Here is an 8,837-nt window from a genome sequence, read left to right on the forward strand (position 1 = left end):
CAACAGGAAGCACCAATGCAGACGAGTAGAGCAGCTAATGATAAAACATTTATAGTATTTGTAGGGGTTGATCAACATATAGTTTAGCCAATATCCAACGAATATGAGTTGGGGCAAACACGAACTCCTAGGAACACACTTGGTTACAGTATTTGCATCCCCTCTTTCAGTCATGCTACATTCATCAAACATATCTTGATACCAGACTCATTTCAAATTAGAACCTTCTAATTTTTTTTGGTACAGAAGCTTGTGGAAGGTAGACTACCCATTCAAAGGGACTGAAGTTCCACAAAGCCTTATAGTGTAACTCGACAAATAAAATAAAAATGATAACAAGGTCATTGCACAATTTTTTTCCACTAGCAATTCATATGGGGAATTCCAATCCCTACTTTTGCAATTATCACAGAGATCTAGAAAGTAAAATATCAATGAAAGGTAGAGAGCAAAACTCTGACTTAGGCTTTTATAAAGAAGGTCACACCCATCATCACAAAACAAAATCTATCTCAGCATTTCTTTTTCTAACTTTCCAAATCTAGCTATTACATTACCTTAAAGGTGCAATTAGAGACCACATCAAGGCCAGTGCAACTTTATGTAAATTGTGCGGCAGCAGGAAGCGATTAGCATTATAGTTCTTCTTCCAGAACTATCAGTTTAGAAAATAACTAAAATTTAACATTAAAAATCCTAAATTAACTCGGGTGCAGAAAAGGGGTGGGACATTACAAGATATTTTGTTCTCTCTATTCAGTATGTCAACTGAAGCATAAGCAAAACCTTCAGAAAACCATCTTATTTCTTCTTTTCCTTTCACACAACTAATGCCACCATCAGCTTAACAAGACTAAAAACTATAAAAAGTAGGTGAACAATGTCATGCAGAGTAAAAATAACGTAAGACTTGACGAAAAGAAGGTGGTAGAAGAAGCCAAAGCTATACAGATGAGGAAGAAAATGCAAAAGGAAAGGGTTGGAAAAGCTAAAGTCAAAAGGTATCCATCTCAGAAACCATCTAAGAGCAGATTAGATGAATAGTTTCTTCACATGCCATCTGGTCATAATATTGCAATGAAACCGTACCTCAGACAAGTTAATTGTAAGTTACCCATGCAATGCCAGTCCAATGTTGAAAGCTCATGAGTAAAAAGTTAAGATGGAGAAGGGCTAACAAGAAGCACCAATGCAGATGAGTAGAGCAGCTAATGATAAAAGATTTATAGTTACTTATCAAAAAACGAAAAAAGATTTATAGTCTCAACAAGAAGCCCCAACGCAGATGAGTAGAGCAGCTAATGATAAAAGATTAATAGTATTTTTAGATGTTGATCAACAATTAGTTTAGCCAATATCCAATGGAAGTGATGTGATGCATTCTTATAGATAGTGTGAGTTGGGGCAGACGTGTACTTGTAGGAACATTATATAAGGCAAACAAAACTGGGCAGATAGACATGAAAGGAGGTGCCATGTAGATGTAGCCAAACACTGACCTGTTATGTGAAAGCAAAATGTGTGAGATATGTATCGGCCAAAATGATTTGGTAAAAAGTAAGCTTGTGAAAGAGTAAATCAAACATTCTAAATCTTTCATCCACATATAATACTTTCAAGAGTTACATTCAACTGTTTTATTATTTCAATTGTTGCTAGTTACCCGACAGAATGAGAAAGCCTAGAATCTAAAAATTCAGGCACATAAACTATAAAGAGGTAACAAAAGCTCACTTATGAACATTTCTCTATCAAATTTGTAGTCTAATTCAAAAACAAACAACACTTATGAAGGTCAAATGGATGTCTTGCAACTATTTAATATATACAACCATTAGTAAGCCAAAACCTACTGAAGGCATTTACCTTTGAGATCTTACTTTATCATTTTTTTTCTACAATAAGAAGTGCATCTTATTATATCTCACCTAATGGAAGTATATTGGGTACTGCAGTTGTGCTTATGTACAACATTATATAAGGCAAACAAAACTGGGCAGATAGACATGAAAGGAGGTGCCATGTAGATGTAGCCAAACACTGACATGTTGTGTGAAAGCAAAATGTGTGAGATATGCATTGGCCAAAATGATTTCGTAAAAAGTAAGCTTGTGAAAGAGTAAATCAAACATTCTAAATCTTTCATCCACATATAATACTTTCAAGAGTTACATTCAACTGTTTTATTATTTCAGTTGTTGCTAGTTACCCAACAGAATGAGTAAGCCTAGAATCTAAAAATTCAGGCACATAAACAATAAAGAGGTAACAAAAACTCACTTATGAACATTTCTCTATCAAATTTTTAGTCTAATTCAAAAACAAACAACACTTATGAAGGTCAAATGGATGTCTTGCAAAATGGTTATCACAAAAAACAATTTCTACTGCAAGGAGGTCAGAGAACATTGGATAATTGATCATCTCTCTCTCTCTCTCTCAATCAATTCAAAGGAGGGAAAAACATGAAAATTTAAAAAATAAAAAAGAGTAATAAAAGCTTACCACCAGCAGAGGGTCTATAATAAAAAGAAAATATTTGTAACATTGCCTTTGGAATTAGTTGCAGAGTACCAGTTAAAGAAGTATACCTCATTCAACTCTAAGTAAACATGTTGTTGAGCACCTTGGGAACATTGATAGTTTCTCAAGAACACTTTCCTTCGACCTTCCACTAGAAACTTCAATTGTTGCTGTTTTCAAAACTCTTGCCTCCTTTAGAATATATTTCACAAGTTCCACTTCATCCTTTTCACCCAAAAAATCTCTGAAATAAAAACTTGTGAGTGATGACAGATTATCAGGATAATATTGTGGCTCCTTCCCATGTAAGTTGCGCCCAACGATCTCATAATCCTGATGACAACAAACACAGCAGATCATAAGTGTAAGTTTAGGGAAGATGAATGATCAACAGAAATACTTCTATTAAATCAACTAACCGTAGTAATAAAAAGAGTTTCTAGATTGGGAGCTTTTTGGAGCAAGTCTAGTAGCACATTCCAGCGATTACCACTCACTACAAATATTAGTTTGACCAAATTCTGGAATGAGGAAGGATAAATATTTTCAAAGTTGTTCCACTGCATCTGCATGCGAGATTAAAATCACATCAACATCAATTTGATATAACATAAAAGTGAGATTATAACTTCGTATTATTGGGGGAAAAAAAAAAGCACTTATGAAGGGGATCTAACCTCTGGGCCTCTTGGAGAAAATGAGAGGAATTTGACGTTATTCAGTGCAGCAAAAAGATTGGACACCCATTTCCTGCGAAATTCTTCATGTACATAATAAAATTTAGATTTTCCCCCTCAGTATAAATGCGGAGATCAAGTTCTTTGACTTTACGCGTCGAGATGGGAACCGTCCCACCAAAATTTCCATCTGAGGCGAAAAGTTCGGAGCTCTCCACGTTCTTGTTGAGCCAAAACAGTTGACACAACATGTGCAAACTTGATCTGACTCTGACGGAAATATTCATCGCCACGCAAAAGCTCCGAAGCGGTGATCTCGTCACTGTCGAGATCTAGCTTTGGGACGAGAGTCCAAAGGAGCTTCCACCTGGTTGACAAAATGCTTGTGGCGACTGACTCTTTGGTTGGAAGGAAGGAGAGAATGTGGCACAGAAGAGATTCCGGTAGATCACTAATCCTGTCCACCACTGCAATCTTTTTCTTCTTCATTTTCGGTAGAGAGTGTCTGCCGTTTTCTAATTTTGATTGATTGATTGATTCGGTTTCGGCCAGTGAAGGTTTTGATGATGGAATTGGTAAAGTAGAGAATATGATTTCGGTCAAGTTGAAAGAATTGAATTAGATTAATAAGTCTGTGTTTAGTTTACTAAATACTCGTAGCTGACCCTGCCATGTACGGAAACATTATTAATTTATAAATAAATAAAAATGACATCCATAGAAATATGATTTTTTTTTTTTTTTGGTTGAAAAAAAAAAAAAGGGATTTAAGGTAGGGGTGTTAATGTTCGACCCAATCCGCAAACACGACACGAATCTAACAACGTTTTTTTGGGGTTAGGGTTGGGCCTTAATGGATTTGAGTCATAAACGGGTCGACCCGAAAGCGACATGATAAGAAACGTGTCATAAGCGGGTCAACCTGCGTAACCCGTAATAGACACGTTTGACACGCCAATTTATTTGTGTCAAACTCGAAATGATCCACTTAACACAACCCGTTTAACTCGTATAATAAATAAATAATTATTTTATTTTAGATTTGTCAAATATCTTTTATATCCAACATATATATATATATATATATATATATATTTTTTTATACAAGATAGAATTTCTACTCTAGCCTAATCTAAGGGCATGTTTGGTAGACTGTAATAGGCTCTGTAATGTAATAGTTATTCCTATAGTTTAGTTATTCTTTAGTTTGGTTATGTTTTTATTACAAAGAATAATCATTCCTTATGAATAGCTATTCTTCAAAATGAGGAATAACTATTCCTCTTTAAGAGGTTGTATTAGCTATTCCTTAGTAAGTGTAATAATTTCAAAACTTAATATATTTCCAAGTAAATAAACTTTCCATATATATCTAACAATTATAAAAATAAAAAATCATAAAAAATAACACATACCTCTCTTAAATTTAAAAATAACAAATTTTAAGGAGATATAATTGTATGAGTAAGAAATTTCCTAATATAAATGTTAAGTTTCATTCTAATGTTATAACTCACAACCAAACTAATGAATAGGTTTAGTTATTACATTACAACATATTTTATTCGCAGTAATAAAGATTACAATTCTTGTCGTAATCTCCATTCAGTGTACCAAACGTACCCTAAGTGTATATGTGTGTGAAGCTCCTTCCTGAAGACTTGAACTCCGGTCCTTACCCCCCACACCCCACAAGCATTTACACTTGTAGAGTGACCACCGCACCAAGGGTGCGCGGTGGCATCCAACATATATTTTAAATTTAAAAAGAAAAGTAAATAATTACAAATGAGAAAGGTAATCTTATTTGTTTCATTAGTTATTATTACTCTTACATTATTATTATTTAGTTCTTGTAAAACTGTTGAGGCATGATCATATTTTGTAACTACTAATACTTTTTTTTTTTTTTTTGGCATAGAACTTGTACAAATGAAATTGGATGAGCTTGTGGAAGATGTTATGAACTTGGACATCAACAAAGAATCTATAGATGATAATCGTGGTCATAGTTATGATTAGTCTACAATTTGCTCAAATTCTTTCAATATTGATACTTAGCATTTGGCGAGTTCCAAGGATATTATATTTTTGTTGACCTATGTTATTTTATTTTTGTTAAACTATGTTATTTTGAATTTGGGTTGAAGTGTTGCACTTCTTTTGAAGTGTAAAAAACTTATTTCTAGATGAATGTTATATTTTTATTGAACTATATTATTTTGAATGTGGGTCGAAGACTTAAAATGTATACACTGGTTTTTGGGATATAAAAAAAAAAAAATTTATAGATGGATGTTATATTTAATATTATACAGGTTGAAATGGGTTGTGTTACATTCGTATCAACCCAACACGATTCGTTTATTAAACGTGTCAAATGGGTTGGGTCAGGTCAACCCGCCTTATTAACAAGTCGGGTTAAGGTTGAAGGATCCTGACACGATTATTAAATGGGTCGGGTTAGGGTTGAACTATTTAGTCTAATACCTCTACCTCGACACGACACGAACCCGACACGCTAACCCGAATTGACACCCCTAATTTAAGGTTGTATTACACCCCCGGACAAGGAGCTAGGCAAATCGAATTTATGGTTATTGCCTGTGCGGGGTTTTAACCCCACTAAGGATGCCTACCAACGGATTTCTGCGGGGTAGCGGAACTCGAACCTAGATGTTTTGTACGAAGTGCCCCAGCCTTACCCACTCAGTCAAGCCCCATTCACGAAATACGAATATATAACAAGTTTAATTAGTCAATATAAATTTATTAGTTAGAGAAGAAAGTGGGTTTAGAAGCAAAAATTAGAAATATATTGTATATTAGAAATTGTTAAGCTTTATAATCAATTGTAACATAGGTAACATAAGTAATTGTAAGTTACGATTTTTTGTACAAAACTTTGGTCTCAATGGATCAAACAATTTTTTGTATAAAACTTTGATCTCGATGGATCAATTGTGAATCTTTTTTCTTTTTCATTTTTTTTTTAAAACCAAACTAGTGAATTCATTAATTGAAATGAAAGGTTTGGTACATTAATTTGTAAATAAGAATTATAATTTGACCTATATAAAAATGGAAGTCACCAACTCAAAATAAATAAATAAAGGGAGACACAGTACTTCAAATATAATCAGTAGTTGTGTTAAACACAATGATTGTTTTCAATGAATTATTTCACAGCTTATTTTTTAGCATAATTTCTTGAACCAGTTTTAGTTTTTCCATTAGTCATTCTCCAGTGTTTGTGATATAGTTCAATTATTTGTTAAAGTGTCTATTTGACAAGATTATTTTTACAAACTTATTTCACTATTCAACTTATTTTTGGTAGTAAACTCTAAAAAAAGTCTTGTCCAATGGAAATGGGGAAATCTATACTCGGTATAAAAAAGACAGTTGAGCTGCTTGTCTTGTCAAAACGACAGTAGAAAGCTTAAAATGGTAGAATCAAGTGCAAATAGATAGATAGATTTACGCTTTTGTCCTTAAAAGCTATAAATTTGAAGAGTTAAAGAGCACAACCAGTTTGGTCTTTTCATTTTAATTCTTTTATTTTTATTTTTTATATCATATCATATCATCTATATATATATATATATATATATATAAAACCGAAACCTCTGTTAGCACCACAATTTTCCACGTCAGCACAATATTTAAAAAAAAAAAAATATTATAACACCTCAAAACCCTAGCAACCTTACCCCTCTCTCAAGTTAAGAAATATAAAGCCATAGTTTCTGCAAACTCTCTCTCTCCAAACGTAAATATCAAATTCAACCCCTTTAATTTCTCTTTATATTTTTTAGGCTTCTATAGAGTTATAGTGAGTTATGCTGATTTTGTTTTTTGTGTATGTGTGTATAGATGGTCATAATACTCCGGTATTTCAAGAGAAGTTTGTGTTTTCTTTAATTGAAGGCCTTAGAGAGATAAGTGCTGCAGTTTGGAAAAGTAATACAAAAGACGATTTCATTGGTAGCGGAAAGTAATTACTTTGTCTCATATTTTTGTTTTTTGAATTGATTTTGTGTGCTTTTTAGACCCTTTTGGATCAATTTTGTTAATTGGGTGTTTTTTTTTTTTTTTTTGATAGGGTCCAATTGGGGAAGGTTCTTTTAAAGGGCTAGGACGACCGCACTTGGTATCTGTATACTAATAGTGGGGGGTAAGTACTATAAATTACTAATCCTTTTAAGTGTATTAGTTAGAATTATTTTCAAATAATTGTACCAATAAAAGTGAATGTGTATAAATTTTGTTTAACTATCCCGTGCATCGTACGGATTAGCGACTAGTATTATATATAATAAAAGTTGGGTTTAGACGCCGTGGTTGCGCCAATTGGCTTCACCAAATTGCAGAAATTTTAATAAATTTTTAGATTTTAAGAATAGATATTATAAAGACTCAATTTGTAACGATTCCAAATTGGTATTGGGTCCGTACGTTAAAGGCCCAAACAATAAAATTTGTAGAGCGTGGGCTGAAAGGCTAAGCCTTGGTCACCGAACAGTGGTTGGTCATGGTGTTCATGGAGGACGTACAGAGGTGAACTAAGTTTACCCAAGGATTTTGTCCATGAAGCTTCATGTTCTTCCTATTCCTCTCTCTATTTGGATACCATGGTTCAAGCCCCCCCTTTTTTGGCGCATTAGCCCTTGCATTATATATCCCTTCCCAGTTAATCCTGACCTTCCATCTGTTGATCAAGCAGATACCTACTCAAGTGCCTGTCCCATCAGCTGCCTCCCCCTATTTTCTGTTAGTTACAATAATCGAAACCACACTGTTCAGGGGTCTTTTTCCATCAATGTGGTTAGGACGTTTGTTGGCGCATTCAATGCGGAGGTGACGTCTTCTTCTTGAACCAATCCCACACTGTACCCCCGTGCGTGTCCCATTCTACTCGCCTTTTCTTCTGGGAGCGCTTTGGAGGCTGCCTTTGATAACGTGTCGTTCTTCCCTTTTAGGCCTTGGGATGTCGAGGACATGGTCATCCCCGGCTGCATTCCTAGGCTATTTGGTATTTTAATACTTGTCCTCAACAACTATTCTCCTCGGCGTGGGCCTTGGGCCCTAATGGAAAGTGAGCCGGGACCACAAATTCTCTGGCCCTACAATAACCCCTCAAAATCCTGCTGTCCGAATCCTCGGATGGAAAGGAGGGTTTTGATGACATCAGGCCTCTGTCAAAGCTTGTTAGTCCTTGTCATCTATCAATTCCAGAGACTCTTTGTCTGCCCGAGACACGTTCTTGGAGCTTTGGAAGGTGAAACGTGTCTTTATTAAATGCGGGCGGCTCTGTGCTTCCCACGTTCAACGGCGCGATGGTAATCTAACGATAGAGATTTTCTTACCTTTATGGGCGGGAAAATTCGTGTAGTTACTTTCGATGGGAGGTATAAATAATTTTTGGAACTGATTTGTCTCTTCACTTTTGCACTTAAGAGTTCTAGCGCACATATCCTAGGTTCAGCCAAACTTTCATCCAAATTCAAGTCTATCTCCAGCACATAAAGCCTGTCTGAGGAACCTTTCCTCTTTTCTGTAAGTTCTCTGCCTTCACTAACTCGTGCTTTTTCTTTTCTGGGTTTATTTTTCTCTTGTTCCTCTCATTCTCCCGTC

General features: G+C 34.9%; 1 long non-coding RNA gene across 1 annotated transcript; it reads right to left on the reverse strand.

The window, feature by feature from the left end:
• Nucleotides 1-1,171: 1,171 nt before the first annotated feature.
• Nucleotides 1,172-3,798, reverse strand: LOC115960084. Its single transcript, XR_004085080.1, has 4 exons — nucleotides 3,201-3,798; nucleotides 2,943-3,089; nucleotides 2,592-2,856; nucleotides 1,172-1,499 (listed from the first exon to the last, which is right to left on the reverse strand). It is a non-coding gene; the product is annotated as an uncharacterized LOC115960084 (long non-coding RNA).
• Between the last annotated feature and the right edge of the window lie 5,039 nt (nucleotides 3,799-8,837).

This window comes from Quercus lobata, chromosome 9, assembly GCF_001633185.2.
Source record: "Quercus lobata isolate SW786 chromosome 9, ValleyOak3.0 Primary Assembly, whole genome shotgun sequence".
Classification (NCBI taxonomy): domain Eukaryota; kingdom Viridiplantae; phylum Streptophyta; class Magnoliopsida; order Fagales; family Fagaceae; genus Quercus; species Quercus lobata.